The sequence below is a fragment of the Equus asinus genome, chromosome 7 (assembly GCF_041296235.1).
Source record: "Equus asinus isolate D_3611 breed Donkey chromosome 7, EquAss-T2T_v2, whole genome shotgun sequence".
Classification (NCBI taxonomy): Eukaryota; Metazoa; Chordata; class Mammalia; order Perissodactyla; family Equidae; genus Equus; species Equus asinus.
The window spans coordinates 77,493,451-77,509,698 of record NC_091796.1 but is presented as its reverse complement, the minus strand read 5'-3'; the positions used below and the strand labels follow the sequence as shown (position 1 = coordinate 77,509,698).

The 16,248-nt window shown below is 42.6% G+C and overlaps 1 protein-coding gene across 10 annotated transcripts in view; it reads right to left on the bottom strand.

The window, feature by feature from the left end:
- RAD51B (RAD51 paralog B) overlaps nucleotides 1-16,248 on the bottom strand; it is a 638,238-nt gene that overhangs the window by 36,740 nt on the left and 585,250 nt on the right. Inside the window, exon 12 of one of the 10 annotated variants that reach the window (XR_011504632.1) lies at nucleotides 11,285-11,527. The exons of the other annotated variants lie outside the window; for them this stretch is intronic. The gene's annotated coding sequence lies outside the window, so the exon portion shown is untranslated. The remainder of the gene's footprint in view (nucleotides 1-11,284; nucleotides 11,528-16,248) is intronic. 10 annotated transcript variants of the gene reach the window in all.

The window sequence follows — 16,248 nt, the reverse complement described above, 5'->3', positions numbered from 1 at the left end:
TCTTGATTTGTATGCCCTACTAAAGACTCAGTTTTCTTCTTGTCATAATACATCCTTTAGCGGTACTTTTAGTGAAGATCCAAGACTGGTACACTTCATTCTTCTTTTTATTTCTAAAACTTCCTTTATTTTTAACTCACTTTTAAATGATAGTTTAGCTAGGTATAAAACTCTAGATTAACAGGTTTTTTCCCCCTTAGATCTTTGAAGATACCATTCCACTGTCTTTTGGAATCTATTGCTGCAATTGAGAGGTCTACTATCAGTGCAATTGTCATTCCTTTATAAGTAACCTCTCTTTCCTTTCTGGTAACTTTCAATGTTGTCTTTTTTATCCTTGCAGTTTTATAGTTTCATTACAAAATATATAGATATGGATGTATTTTTATTTTTCCTGCTCAGTTATCAATTTTTTCAGTTATTGTCTTTTCAAATGTTGCTGCTTCAACATCCCCTCAATGCCTTTCTTCCAGAACTCCTACTAGACATAAATTGGAGCTTCTCAATCTATCTTCCATACCCTTAACTCTGACTCTGAGCTGCATTTTTGGTGACTTCTTCAATACTACCTTCCCATTCTCTAATCGCCTATGTCCTGTCTAGAGTTTATCCTATCTATAGATTTTTACTTTCTAATTGGTTGTTTTTCATATTTATCAATTCTTGATTCATTTATACGTGCTTTATTTCACAATTTCCTTTTAAAAATAGACATTATTCCTCATTAAATATTTAAACACAGTTTAAAGTCTTTGTCATATTGTTTTATTAATATCTTTTGGACAAAATTCATCTAAAAAATGTTAGTTTTGTTGACTGTATTTCTTGGTGTTGGATATCTTTGATTAGATGCTAATTTGAGTGAGGGGGTCCTCTTTCTTTCTCCTCATCTTTTCTACCCTAGAGGTTTTATAGAGGTCTCTGGTTCAGAACCAAGTGATGGTTTGAGATCCTGCCTAGCCATGGTGTTAGTGATCTCTCCCTGAGTAGTGGAAGCATCCTGGCTTCTAGTTGCTGGGCTGTGACTACTTTCTCCTTCTCCCACAGGCCTATAACTTCATATAAGCAGTCCCAGGTAGTGTCATCAGCATCTTTTTTTCAACCTCCTTTCCCTAGTGAGAAAGTTCCTTCTCAGTGCTTCAGTTCAAGCAGTGAGCCTAACTCCAGTCATCCACCATGCTTGGAGCAATTTAGTCACCATTACTCCACAGGAGCATCTTGTCCTGCTTCTGGATTCGGAACTCAGCCAACTATGGCTTCAGCCCTATTCACCATTTCAAAATTAATGCACCTAGAAGAAGAAGACCAACTATAGTTACTGAAGCAAAATAGAGTTGGGAATTATTTAGAGTTGGACAGACCAGGGTGTCAACCACAGACTCATCACTGACTAGCTGGAAAATTAGGGGAAGTTATCTAACTTGTTTAAGCCTCAGTTTTCTCATCTGCCAATTAGAAATGACAATACCTACCTCACAAGATTGAAGGGATAAAGTTTGAAACAGTGCCTGGCACCCAGTAGATGTTCACAGCACATATTAAAATGACTATTAAACAATCATTTTAAAAGGTAACTACTTCATTTCCAAAAAATCCATATTTGCAGTCATAATTTTTTTTTCTCACTGGATATGGGGCCTTGACTCAGAAACTTTCTCTTTCATGCTTTTCATGCCTCCCTCCTGGTGCTTACTGGTCAAGATGTTTAGTAATATGAATTTTAACAGGCTGATCATGGGTCCTTACAGGAGATCACGTAAAATTTCATTTATTTTGTTTGTACTTTGTGATTTATATCCAACTTTCAAAGTGTTCTTTAGATAGCTTACAACATGTACAATAAGTTGGATGACTAAGAAAAAGAGAAATTTAAACCATAGAAGAGGAAAGGAAAATAATCATGCCAAAAACTTGAGTTAATCATTACTGTAATTGAGCATTAAATGTGTACAAGGCTTCTTGGCAGCTAAAGGCAAAAAAAGAGGAAATGTGATGGGCAACATAATTCTGAATGGCTAAAGTTTTTCTCTTAAATAGTTTAGCAAGGCTATGATGGGCTAGAAACCATTTGGGGGTTAAGCTCCATTTGGGCTGCATGGTGCAGAAAAAAAAGGGATTCTTTAGAGGTGGATGGTAGTGTCTGTCCCCATGGCTTTAGCAACACGTTGGATGACTCTGGTTTTGAACAGTTCAGTGCAAAATTTGACTGGATGCGGGAAACTGGGATTGATAACTTCTTAAACAAGAATGTTTTTTGAATTTCAGATAATAAAAAAAATACGTATTTGTTATCAATGATCTGGAAAATACAAAAGAGTATAAAGAAAAAAACAAAAACATCCTCATAGTCCCATCACCTAGAAACAATCATTATTAAAACTTTAATGAATTTCCTTCTGGACTTTTTTATGCATACTCATATGAGCCGACTTCTTGCAGTTTTCTTCTAGTTAGATGACTCTATAAATTGGCCCAAATTGTTGTTGTATTTAATAATAAAAATAGCTACGCCTCACCTATTGAACTCCTAATGTGCTCCAGACACTGTACGGGTATTTCCAGTCCTTCTAATCCCAACAGGTACAGGGCAGTTTTTCCTATTTGCAGAGAGGTTATGTAACTCACCTAAATCACACACTGAAAAGAAGAGCAAAACACAAATTCGGTGTCTCTCCCTGTGCAGCACAGTCTCGCTCTCCTACCAGCTGCTGCTTCTCTGAGACACAGGCATCTCCCTGGCTCCTGTTGCTCACTGGGACTCCTGGGAGTGGGGGTGCCTGGGTCTGGCATCAGCTCAGCCAGCTCATGGGCCCCATATGGCGAACAGAGAAGACAGAAGGAACTCCATCTTTCCCTATTCTCTCTCTCGTTTTCTCCCTTCCCCTTCATGCTGGAGGTCAAGAAGCAAAACTATCTAGGTTCCCAGGTTAGCTCAGGCAGCTGTTCTGATGGTTTTTGCTTCGATAAAATATTGTGATTTAAACTTCTTTTACAGGGATAAAGGTAAGAGAAAGCTGAGGATCTGGTTCTGCTGTTTTCAGTCCCAATGATATCAAAGAGCGTGGAGAATTTTTGTCTGCGGTTTATAACTGAGGCTTTGAGTATATGTAACTTTCTTCTCTCCTGGGCCCCCTCGATTGCCCAGAAACTTTTCTCTTGGGCGACTCATAAACTGAAGCATCTTGCAGCAGCCCCCAAGTAGCCGCTAAGAGAGTGCTCCCTCTTTACAGACTAAGGCCACATGGTGGCCAGGGCAGGCTGTTGTGAGTAGCCTCAAGCAGTGTCCTGGGCACCATGGGTGCCTCCTGGCTGCAAACTGGCCAACCTTCGCCCCTCTCTGTCACCACTTTTGGGGACCTATAAGCTAAGTCTTGAAGAACCAAGAGGCCTAAATGTCAGGGCTCGTGGTTGGCTGCACAGTAAGCTGAGATCCTCTGAGTAGAGAACTCTGAGCAGTCTGGAAGAATCAGGCTGGGTTGCCAGTGGGTGTGAGTCAGCAACTGAGATGCCCTCCCTCCACTCCACGTGCATAACTCGAAGCACAGGGCTTTGTGTGTCCCAACAATCACTCATCTGACCCTGGCACACCAGAGCCTGCTTCCTGAAGGAGACGTTTGTGGGAAAGAAAGTTTTAAAAGCGGATGTTACACACCTGAGCTTCAACACCCTGTGAGTTGGTAATTCATCTCAATTGCTGGGAGCATAATGCCTGGCAAACCATGAAGAAGCTGGTCTTCCCGAGGTGCCAAATGACTTGCCCCTGAGGTTTGGGACCCATTTAATAATAATAACAACAGAACAACAACAGTAATAGTAACAATAGATACCACTTAAATTGCACCAAACATGTGCCAGGCAGTTCCCTAAGCTCCTTTCATCTATTAACTCAAGCACTTCCCAATTTACAGGTAAGAAAACTGAAGTAGAATAAGTTTAAATAACTTACCCAATGTCACAGAACTAGTAAGAGGCTGAGCCAGAACCCCAGGAATTCTAGCTTCTTAACCTAACTCAAAAGTTGGATTTGGATGTTCATGTGAGAGGAGTGGCAGAAGATTGGGGAAAATCACACATTTTCCACTAGATAGCTTCTCAAACCTAAGGATGGTGCAGATTGTCCCCCTGCACTCAGCGTGTCAAGGTTCTGTCATGCTAATTCCAAATTCCAGAGCTCATAGAACTTGTGGCTGGCTATCTGGAAGGGGAGAAAAATCCCCCAAACCTTGTCTTGGCCAGAAGTATTTGGCATTTTAGATGGGTGTGAAAAGCAGCTCACTGTAATGTCATTATTGGCTGTCTGGACCACCCTGGGGAGAGGCCCTGGTGACACTGCCTAGAAGCGGAATATCCTTAGTCGAGAAGAGGCCCCATCCAGGGGGAATTCATGGCTAGAGTGTGCACCTGTAGATGGAGCTTGGCCAGGAGGGTGGTGAGAGTTTCCGGACAGTCATCGGGAAAATGCTGAGGTGGCCATCATGGTTTTCAACCCCCGGGTCACGGGACCTCGAGGAGGCTGATGTCTTTTGTGTTGTAACCATCAACCAGGCCCTGGATTCGTTTCCTATTGCTACTGTAACAAATCACCACAAATGTAGTGGCTTAAAGCCATATAGATTTATCATCTTATAGTTCAGGGGGTCAAAAGTGTGACACAGGCCTCACTGGGCTAGAATCAAGGTGTTGGAAGGACTGTGTTCCTTTCTAGAGGCTCCAGGGAAAAATTCACTTTCTTGCCATTTCCAGCTTCTAGAGAATGCCTGTATTTCTGTCCTCGTGGTCCCCTTCCATCTTCAAAGCCAGAAGTGGCCTGCTGAGTCTTTTTCGCATCATATCACTCTGATGTTGACTCTTCTGCTTCCCTCTTCCACATTTAAGGGCCATGTGATCACATTGGGCCTACCTGTACAACCTGGGATAACATTCCCGTTTTCAAGTCAACTGATTAGCAACCTTAATTCCATCTGCGACCTTAATTCCCCTTTGCCATATAATATAACATATTCACAGGTTCTGGGAATTAGGACATGGACATCTTTGGGAGGCCATTATTCTGCCTACCACAGGCCCCAAATGGAAAAGCTGAGAACCCCTATCATGGGCATTCACTGCCCATTTGAGAGCCTGCTAAACAGTTGGCAGTCTCTGTTGCATGCTGGAGATGAATCACAGGGAACCTGCTTCAGAGGAAAGGTTGGGAAATCACATACACGGTGTTTAAAGAACTATAGATGCACCCATCTTCTTGAGAAGACTCAAGCAACTAAAAGTCTAGGGCTTCAATGCTTCTGTTCCCTGTTAGAACCTAGAAAAAGAGCCATCCCATGGGGTCAAATCAATGACACAGGCAGCCAGGAATCCTCCTCAACAGTGGCCACAAGAGGCAGTTTATAGGAGAGCAGGAGCATTCTCTACAGATAACTCAGCCCTAAAATGTCAAAAGTATGTATCCAGAACATCTCTTAATCATGTGATTTGGATCTGTTAGGCACACTTTATTTAAAAGCAGTTTGAGGGGGCCAGCCCCATGGCCAAGTGGTTAAGTTCGTGCACTCCGCTTCAGCAGCCCAGGGTTTGGATCCTGGGCACGGACGTGGCACCGCCCATTAGGCCATGTTGAGGTGGTGTCCCACCTGCCACAACTAGAAGGACCCACAACTAAAATATACAACTATGTATTGGGGGGATTTGGGGAGAAAGAAAAAAAGCAGGGGGAAAAAACCCCCCAAAACAGAAGATTGGGAACAGTTGTTAGCTCAGGTGCCAATCTTTAAAAAATTTTTTAAAAATTAAAAAAAAAAACCAGCTTGAGTCTGTGGGCACGTTTAGCCTGTCCACCTGCTAGGGTAGTAAGAGCAGTACTTGCAATGTGCTTACATTTCTTGATCTTGACCCAGCTCTTTCAGGAGTGTACGGGAGTGAGGCCTCTGATTCCAGCACTTTGTTGGATTCCCCATTCAGGGTTACTTTATTCATACACTTAGTCTGTCAAGCCTGAAAAGGTAGGATTTTTGAATTTTAAGCATCTTGTTATTTTTTTTTTTAACTTTTTGGTGCTTCTAAGCCACTCTGAGACCATGACAATAGTCATCGCTGTTGGTCCATTATGAGTAGTGCTGATTGCATGTGTGACCTTGGGGAGGTGACTTGACCTTTCTCTGTCTCTGCAACATGAGCATAATCATAGCACCCACCTCAGAGGCTGGAGTAAGGAGTGAGTGAGTGAAGCATGCAAAGCCCTTGGAACAGTGCATGGTACTTGGAAGATCTGTGACACGTGCTGGCTGTTATAATTATCAAAAGATCTAAGGAGACATGAACCTCTTCTCTTACAGGCACAGAATCAGCCATGTTGATATCTCCAGAACATTGATATTCACCCCATGTTGAGTGCAGCAGACACATTCCTCAGCAAAGTCTCATTTTGTTTTGCTTTACAGGAATACTAGTCCCATAAAGGCCATTTCCTGTAGTCAAGGGGAGACATCCAGGCTCACTGTCAAGTGGGTGAATGCCAGGCACACGGAGAGCTGAGTACTTATTTCAGCTCCTCTTCTCAGCTTGAGGTTGGGGCACAAACACAGCAGAGTGGGTTCTCTGGGGCTCTTTGGTGCCCATGGTTGACCCTAATCCAAACTCAAAAGGGAACCCCCTAGGGCAGTAATATGTTGCCCTAATAGTCAACCCAGTCTTATTGATTCAGAAGGCCACGTGGACTATCCTTCTCATGAACAGATCTTGGCCAAGACTGTTCCAACCTGGCTTCAAACCTCTGTGCCCCAGCTCCACTTCCAGCTCCGCACTTTGTGCCACAGTGGTGAACACCACAGAATTGTACTTAGGTTCTATAAAGAAGCATGAGTCCTCAGCTTCCCACCCCACCTGAGGGTCACTTGCTGACCTCTGACCTCATGCCTGGTATTCTGCTTTCCACTCTCATAGCATAGTTACCTGGTCTGCCTCCAAATGGCCAGATTCCCCCATCAAGCCCAGAAGAGCTTCAGGGCCAGAGAACCTTAACTCCAAATGGCACACAGGTCACATAAATTCCTCAAATACACACCCCAAAACACAGGCATCCCTGGGGATTCAGTTTATCTCACCAAGTTTCAGCTAAAGGAAAAACCTTCTAACGGCATGTAAGGAAAGCTGTCAGAGAACTGTTTTGCACAACATCAAATGCATTCCAGGCCTTATCTAATCAGGGAGTCTTCTTCACAGCTGATGCAGAGGCTGTTCCTGCAAATCGTTGCTCAGCCAGGGAGAGGGGCCTTGATTTTAAATACAAAATAATGGTTCTTTTGGCACAGGCAAAGTCGGTTGGCAGCTGGAGGTTTGGGGTGACCCCTGACCCTCTCCCACAGTTCCTCCTGAGTCCTGCTGCACAAAACTAAGCTATCCTCAGATCCCAGGCTCTAACTGGCTCTGGTTTGTTTATCTTTTCTATTCTATCCAGAGCTTCAAAAGGCACTTCCATAATTGTTTGAGGCATGAAAAAGGCAGGTTTCAGCTTTCCTAACTGGAATTGGAGGTAATTACTGTCTTGCACACACGAGCCGGTACATGCTTCAAATCAGACGGCTCTGGATTGTTTTACAAAGTGTAGCTGGGCCTCTGAGCCAGGAGAGGGAGGATTATGGAACCTTCCAAAGGCTCTGTTCCAGAGATGGAAGAATTCGGACGTCTCAGAAACAGTGAGGGAGGCTTCCATATTCTTCTGTGGTCACATCAAGCTCTGCCCAAGAGCTTCGGCCTGTAAAGGTTGTGTCCTTGACCTCACTCTAGAAAATTCAAGAGGCATTCTTTTGGCCATCTCTTAAGAGACAGAAGCTGACACCCTACATAAGTCTCGTCTTGTTTGTAATCAGCCACTATGGGCTTGGCCTGGGCTGTCTGTGAAACTTCAGAATGGGACCAAACTGAGCAGGAGGAGTAAAAGCTACCTCAGAGAGCCAGATCTGGGATTCCCTTCTGTACTCTCAGGACAGCAAACCCAAACGTGAGCAGTCTCAGGCTTACATCCCACTCACACCACCCTGAGTGTGGACCCGGGGGTGAGACCTTGTTTCAAATTTCAGCCTCGCAGCTGTGTGTCCACAGGCATCTGACTCACATCACTAATCTTCCGTGGCCTCACCTACAGATGGAGAATACTGACCGGCCCAACCTCACAGGGTTGCTGTGACATGGAAAGGAGGTCAACATGTGTAAAGTGCTTCATACAGTACTTGCACTCAGTGAGAGCTCAATAAAAGCTGGCTGTTATTAGCCAACATAATTGTCAGGAGCACCCCTGTGGGTGCCAAAGGAACCACTCTGAAAATGGTGGAGGTTTTCAAGACTCTGGGGATCCAGAAATGGAAGAAAGGAAGCTGCTGCAGGAACAAGGGAAGGATGCTGGAGGGGAAACAGAGTGACAGCCTCCCACCTCAAAATGTCTTCCCTCCCAAGGGCATCCCCTTAAACGTACTAGGTTGCCTGAAATTCCAGATTAGAGATTTAGTTTTACCTTTTTCCAACAATATATCTCAGTGAGAATTAACTGGTCAAACAGCATTCACACATCAGTGTGAGCCTGTTTACTTGCTTTCATCCTAACACCTACCCACTTAGCAGCTGGGGGTGGGGGGTCAAGGAGCTTGGGACTGAGGAAGGAAGAGTAAGTAATAATTTAGAGCCAAGAAGCACTGTGAGGGACAATGCTGATTGATGTTCAAATTCTGAGAGCTCCAGTTCGACTCACTCACTGGCCCACAGACAGCCAGCTTGGCTCATGGGAAAACAGGAGGTGGGAGTCAAATGTGCCCTGGGGGCCCCGGACTGCTTTTCTGATTTTTGCACTTGCATATTGACCACTCCTAAAACACCCTTTTCAAATGACTTCCAGGCCTCAGCCTCTCTGGGAGCTCCTCCTCCTCTGCCGAAGGGAGCTGGCATATGGGCCCAGAGTGCAGGCTTCAGACCTTGCCTCTCCTCTTACACATCATCCCTCAGGCAACTCATCCAGGCCCTCTTGTCAGGGCTGAGTCGGCCTCTGTGTTGCTAACTCCCCAACCAACTTCTCTCTTGGTTTGGATATTCAGTCGTCTACTTTGCACCTCCCTTGGCAAGTGTCCCAAACAGAACTCTCAACAACCCCTCACCCTCACCCCATGCCACCAAAAACAATAAAAACAAACCCCATCAATAAGGTTTCCATGGAAATGTTCTCTTTGCTGATGATCTTTCAAAACTGTTGCCCTTTCCCTTTGTACCGTCTACTTTCTTTCACCGCACTTAAGACAATGTATGATCACACATTTCTTTTTACAATTATTTGCATAATATCTGTCTCCCAATACACTGTAAGCTTCATGAGGATGAGATGGGGGGCCATCTGCCTCTTGTTCTTCTCTGCAACCAGACTAGTGCTTGACACATAGTAGGTCCTCACTATATATTTGCTGAATGAATGAATGATTTCTAAGTGAAGATGGGTCCTTGGTTCAGGAAGAGAGTTTCTAGGTACGAAAAAGGCTGTGAAACCCGGCAAAAAATACTTGAGATCACATCTTGTTTTCCTGAAGTGGGCTACTGGCTTCTTCCCCTTCCCGTTTGATGAAGTTTCATGCTTAATAACAGCCCTGAGCAGTTAGAACAAACATGTAGGAGCTGATCATGAACTTGATGAACTGCCACAAGCCTAAATGTCTGATATGGGGAGAGCCTAAATTATATTCATAAACGTGGCTGACTCTCAATTATCCTTTCCAGTGGATAATCTAATAGCCAATAATCTAATAGTTTGTAATTTAATAGCTTATAATCTTGAAAGTTTTACATGTGGCTTTGGATTATGTTTCTGAATTTGCATGAGGATATGAGGAGCTCTGGTGGTTTAGGAATTCTTTGTACTTTGAGCTCAGATGTCCAATGTCACTGCCCCAGTTGCCTATTAAGGACTCCTTGGGCTCCAACCACATGCAGAAAAAATACTGCATTGTGCTTGGAAGGAAAGCGCAGTGGGTTTTTTGGTCATGAGAATTGGGGTCCAAACTCCAGCTCTTCTACTGACTAGCTCTGTTTTCACGTTACCTGGCCTGCTCCTTGTTTTCTCGTCAATATCCACTTCCCGGGACAGTTATGAAACACAGTTAAGTTCTCAGGAAAAGTTAATCTGAACCATTCCCTCAGGTAGATGCAAAACAAGTCAAGAGCAGAGCTGGGCCTTCTACAAACTTTCTGTTTCACATCTGAGGAAAGAAAGATTTTTCTTTTCTTCTTTTTTTCTTTCTGCCTTAAAAGACCTCTTGCAGGCATAGTGGGCTAAAGTAAACAAAGTCCTTGCTTTACAAAGCATATCTGGTTGTGAAAGCTTCTGCTAATGCCTGTACAAATCTGAAAGAAAAACGCTGTCCTGAGCAATCTAATATGGAAAACTGACCGTGGGCCCTTCCTGTTGCTGGTACAAGCAGTGATGACTTTCTTCATCTTGATGCGTAAGTCTGGGCATTTGCCCATGTTGTCTTGGGTCCAAGTTTCAAGGTTGGAAAGTGGAGACATCCTGAGATCCAAGGCAGAACCAATCATGTTGTCAGTGGGTGGCTGGGACCCCAGAGTTCCCACCTCCTTTTCCTGTCATGAAGTTTATATCTCGAGGGAAAACAGCTGTCCATTCTCAGGCCAACTGGGACTGAAGCCAGCTGTTCCTTCCAGATGCCAAGAGCCAGATGTACACCCACTCTTCTCTCCCACTCCCTGAGCCTGAAGTCTCAAACTTTATTGAACTTATTAATAACCTTTGCAACTTGCAAAAAATGCATTTCCCCAGACTCCCTCTCCAGAGAATCTGATTCAGTTAGTTCAGGTTGGCCAGGAAATCTGCATTTTAAATAATAACTACTCTACCCACCCTTCTCTTTTCCCTTGGAAATTCAGATGTAATTTGTCTGAGAATCACACTTTGAGCAACAATCTCTATAGTGGAGGCACTGGTGTGCTAGTAAATGTTTAACAACCAGTTTTGGGGGGTAGAAAGCTTGGTTTGTAGCTTGCAGCTTTCTGTGATGTGAATATTCCCACCATGGTCAATACAAAGCTACCAACACGACATCATGATTTTGAAGTTGGGAAAAGGTGTGTGCAATCAATTGGTACAAGCTTGTGGGAACCAGGTCCAGCACACCACTGGGGGCAAGGCTCCAATGCCTCCAAATGATGGTTCCTGGGCTCCGGCATAAAAGGGCCACAGTTCAGTCCATGATGTCACATCCCTTAGTTGTTTTTTTATTTTCCCCTAAATCCTTACCTCTTTGAAAGGTTTGTTTTGGTGACTGGTTCCCAGAGACCTTTAGGGGTTCCAAACGAGGAAGAGAGGAAACGAAGAAAGAGCTCCAGGAAAGCAAATGCAGTTAGTGTGGGATGGCAGCCTCAGCCACACTGTCAGCCTTGTCCAGCCCAGCTTTCAGCAGGGAGGAGGTTTGCAAACACCTGCTTCTGCCTCCGTTTGATAAGCTTTCTGGTCAACTCGCATAAACCCGATCCTGCTGACCTGGAGAATGATGAAAAGGCTGAGTGTTGGGGACCTGAGGGGATGAAAGGGGATGGAGGAGGACCATGGGGTGGTCATATGACCCAGGGTCACCAGTGGCTTAAGGCTTTCCCTTTGTCTCCCTGCTCTGGCCCCCTGTTGGAAGGTTTTGGTGATTTCCTCCTGCCCCCGACTAGGCGAACAGATGTGGAAAGGTCTCGGGTTCCCGGGGCTCTGGACACAACCGCTTGTTGTTTCCCGCCTGCAGACGGGCCTGCCATCCCAGACAGAACAGCCACACAATCACTTACCACATAGCTGAGCCCAGTCAGGTGTGGCGCTCAGACCTACACTGCATTTCTGCCGCAAAAAGGATGTGTAAGCTAAGCTGAACCAGAGTGAAAAACAGCAACGCCCCTCCCTGCCCTGCTCTAAGTCCCCTTTACAGGAACACCGAGGGGCTTCAGGGGAGGCCACGTCCTTAGCTCTTCCATGGACAAATCCCCACGGGTGCCACGACCGTTTGAACACAGGCAGCCTTTTGGGCCTGCTGCTTCTCTCATCCCACATGGCAGGTACTGCCAACGTAAGTGAGATCTCCGTCCACTTCAAGCTTGGAGCTTGAAGGACCCTGCTACTCTGAAAATGATGTCTTCTGCTGTCCACTGGGCTTTCACTGCTTATTGGGTGAAAGGGAGAGAAGAAAGAAGTTACAAAGGAGAGGATGTGGGCGTTAGCTTCCTCGTTTACCTTGATTATTCAACTCTGATCGTCTGAGGAATTTTCAGAGCTTAGCTTCCTACTACCATCCACATACCTTTTACAAGTGGGGCAAACAAAAGCATAAAAATACCCTGACCACCCTTACAGAAAGAACGTGTCTCATATGTAGTCCATCCAGAGGAATAAGCTGGTGTCCAATGATATGTTCTCCAGCTTGTGCAAAAAATGGTGGCCATTACACTTTGACAAGAGGACCTGGAGTGTGTATGTCTTAGCATGGAACACATTCACCAATAAATACTACAAGTGATGAAATGACACCCATTTCCCTAAAGCTATGGTTCTCAAAATGAGGTCTATGGACCCTTGGGGTCCCTGAGACCTTATGAGGGTATCTGTAGGGTCAAAACTATTTTCATAACAATACCAATACCAATGCCTTCTTCACTATGTTGACATTTGGGTAGAACTGCTGGCCCCTGACGACTGTGCTGGCAGTCATACTATTCTTCACTGCCACAAAGTCACAGGACAAAAGGAAACCAGTTTCACTTAAGAATGTCCTAGATGAAAGTGTAAAAGTTATTGATTTTATGAAATCTCGCCCAAAGTACACGTCTTTTTATTATTCTGTGGGGCTATCCAAAAGTAAGCATAAATTACTTCTGGTGTATCCGGAAGTACAATGGTTATTTGGAGAAAAGACACTTTGAGGGCATCTGAGTTGTGAGCTGAACTAGTCACATTCATGAAACACCATGTTTACTCGAAAGGACCAAATACCCGTGGTTATTCAGACTTGGTTATTTGACAGATATTTTCTTCAAAATGAACAAAGTCAGCCTGTTACTTCAAGAAAGATAATTGACAGTATTTGTTGCCAAAATAAAAGCTTTCTAGCAAAAATTAGAATTTTTGAAAACTTCTGTCTGCCACAGTGAGCTTAACATTTTCCCAATACTTAGAAAAGTTTCTGATGAGATCAGTGGTGATATTAACAAATGTGAATTTTTAGTTTTCATCATGAAATATATCAAACTCGAAAGATCTGCATAACTTAGTGAAGCAATATTTTCCGAATGACCCATGCATGGTATTACAAAATCACGCATGGGAAAAAGATCCATTCAAAGTGTGAGACAGACCAAATGGATTTTAATGTAACTGAGTACGAAAAGTTCATTGATATCGTTTCAGATTCCACATTGCAACTAACTTTTAATAAACTGCCATTTGCTGAGTTTTGGTACAGTCTCAAAGAAGAGTATCCGCAATTATCTGAAAAGGCTATTAAAATATTCCTCCCTTTTCCAGCTATTTATCTATGTGAGGCTGGGTTTCCTTCATATACTTCAACCAAAACAACATTATCACAGCTGATTGAATGCAGAAGCAGATATGAGAATCCAGCTGTCTTCTATTAAGCCAGACATTAAAGAGACTGCAAAAATGTAAAACACTGTCTCTCTTCTCACTAAATTTTGTTCTGTTTTGTTTTGTAAAACACAATTATTTTTACAATAAGATTATGTTATTTTTAACTTTTTAACAAATTAACAAATTTATGAACTTTAATGAATAAATAAATATGTATTCATATAAATAAATATTAAGTGGATTAACAAATAAATATTAAATACTTTTCAGTTTTAATTTTTTTTGCATGTAAAAGAATTTTAACGTAATGAAGAATCAAGAATTTGGATTAGATAACTCTAGGCTTCTGAGACTTATCCTATTAAGTAGTAAAAGAACTTATTTGGTTATTGTATTTATTTTATATATATATTTTTTTATTGATGCCATAATAGTTTATGACATTGTGAGATTTCAGTCGTACGTTATTATTTGTCAGTCACCACATATATGTGCCCTTCTACCCCTTATGCCCACCCTTAAACCCCTTCCCCTCTGGTAACCACTAATCTGTTCTCTTTGTCCATGTGTTTATCTTCCACATTTGAGTGAAATCATACAGTGTTTGTCTTTCTCTTTCTGGCCTAGCTAACATAATACCCTCAAGTTCCATCCATGTTGTTGCGAATAGGACGATTTTGTCTTTTCTTATAGCTGAGTAGTATTCCACGGTATATGTATACCACATCTTCTTTATCCATTCTTCAGTCAACAGGCACTTGGGTTGCTTCTACATCTTGGCTATTGTGAATAATGCTGCAATGAACATAGGGGTGCATAAGTCTCTTTGTATTGATGATTTCAAGTTCTTTGGATAAATACCCAATGGTGGGATAGCTGGGTCATATGGTATTTCAATTTTTAACTTTTTGAGAAATCTCCATACTGTTTTCCACAGTGGCTGCACCAGTTTTCAATCCCACTAGCAATGTATGAGGGTTCACTTTTCTCCACATCCTCTCCAACATTTGCTGTTGTTTGTCTTGGTGATTACAGCCATTCTAACGGTATAAGGTGATATCTCATTGTAGTTTCGATTTGCATTTCCCTGATGATTAGAGATGCTGAACATCTTTTCATGGGCCTGGTGGCCATCTGTATATCTTCTTTGGAAAAATGTCTGTTCATATCCTCTGCCCATTTTTTGATTCGGTTGTTTGTTTTTCCCTTGTTAAGTTGTATGAGTGCTTTATGTATTATGGAGATTAACCCCTTGTCAGATATATGATTTGCAAATATTTTCTCCCAGTTGGTGGGTTGTCTTTTCGTTTTGTTCATGGTTTCCTTTGCTTGCAGAAGGCCTTTAGTCTGATGAAGTCCCATTTGTTTATTTTTTCTTTTAGTTCCCTTGCCTGAGTAAATATGGTATTTGAAAAGATCCTTCTAAGACCACTGTCAAAGAGTGTACTGCCTATATTTTCTTCTAGAAGTTTTACAGTTTCACATCTTACCTTCAAGTCTTTAATCCATTTTGAGTTAAATTTTGTGTGTGGCAAAAGATAATGGTCTCCCTTCATTCTTTTGTATGTGGCTGTCCAGTTTTCCCAACACCATTTATTGAAGAGAACTTCCTTTCTCCATTGTATGTTCTTAGCTCCTTTGTCAAAGATTAGCTGTCTGTATACGCATGGTTTTATTTCTGGGCTTTCAATTCCGTTCCATTGATCTTGTGTGTCTGTTTTTGTACCAGTACCATGTTTCTTTGTTTTTTTTTTAAAGATTTTATTTTTTCCTTTTTCTCCCCAAAGCCCCCTCATACATAGTTGTATATTTTTAGTTGTGGGTCCTTCTAGTTGTGGCATGTGGGACGCCGCCTCAGCATGGCTTGATGACCAGTGCCATGTCCGCGCCCAGGATGCAAACTGATGAAACACTGGGCCGCCTGTAGCAGAGCGTGCAAACTTAACCACTTGGCCACGGGGCCAGCCCCCCAGTACCATGTTGTTTTGATTGCTATAGCTTTGTAGTATATTTTGAAGTCAGGGATTGTGATGCCTCCAGCTTTGTTCTTTTTTCTCAGGATTGCTTTAGCTGTTCGGGGGGTGAATTTTAGGATTCTTTGTTCTATTTCTGTGAAGAATGTCATTGGGATTCTGATTGGGATTGCATTGAATCTGTAGATTGCTTTAGGTAGTGTGAACATTACAACTATGTTTATTTTTCCAATTCATGTACATGGACTATCTTTCCAATTCTTTATGTCATCATGATTTCTTTCAATAATGTCTTATATTTTTCATTGTATAGGTCTTCCACTTCCTTGGTTAAATTTATTCTTAGATATTTTATTCTTTTGTTGTAACTGTAAATGGGTTTGTATTCTTGAGTTTTCTTTCTGTTAGTTCATTATTAGAGTATAGAAATGCAACTGATTTTTGTAAGTTGACTTTGTACCCTGCATCTTTGCTGAAGTTGTTGATAATTTCTAATAATTTTCTGATGGATTCTTTAGGGTTTTCTATATATAAAATCATATCATCTACAAACAGTGAGAGTTTCACTTACACCTTGCCAATTTGGATTCCTTTTATTTCTTTCTCTTGCCTAATTGCTCTGGCCAAAACCTCTAGTACTATGTTGAATTAGAGTGGCGAGAATAGGCA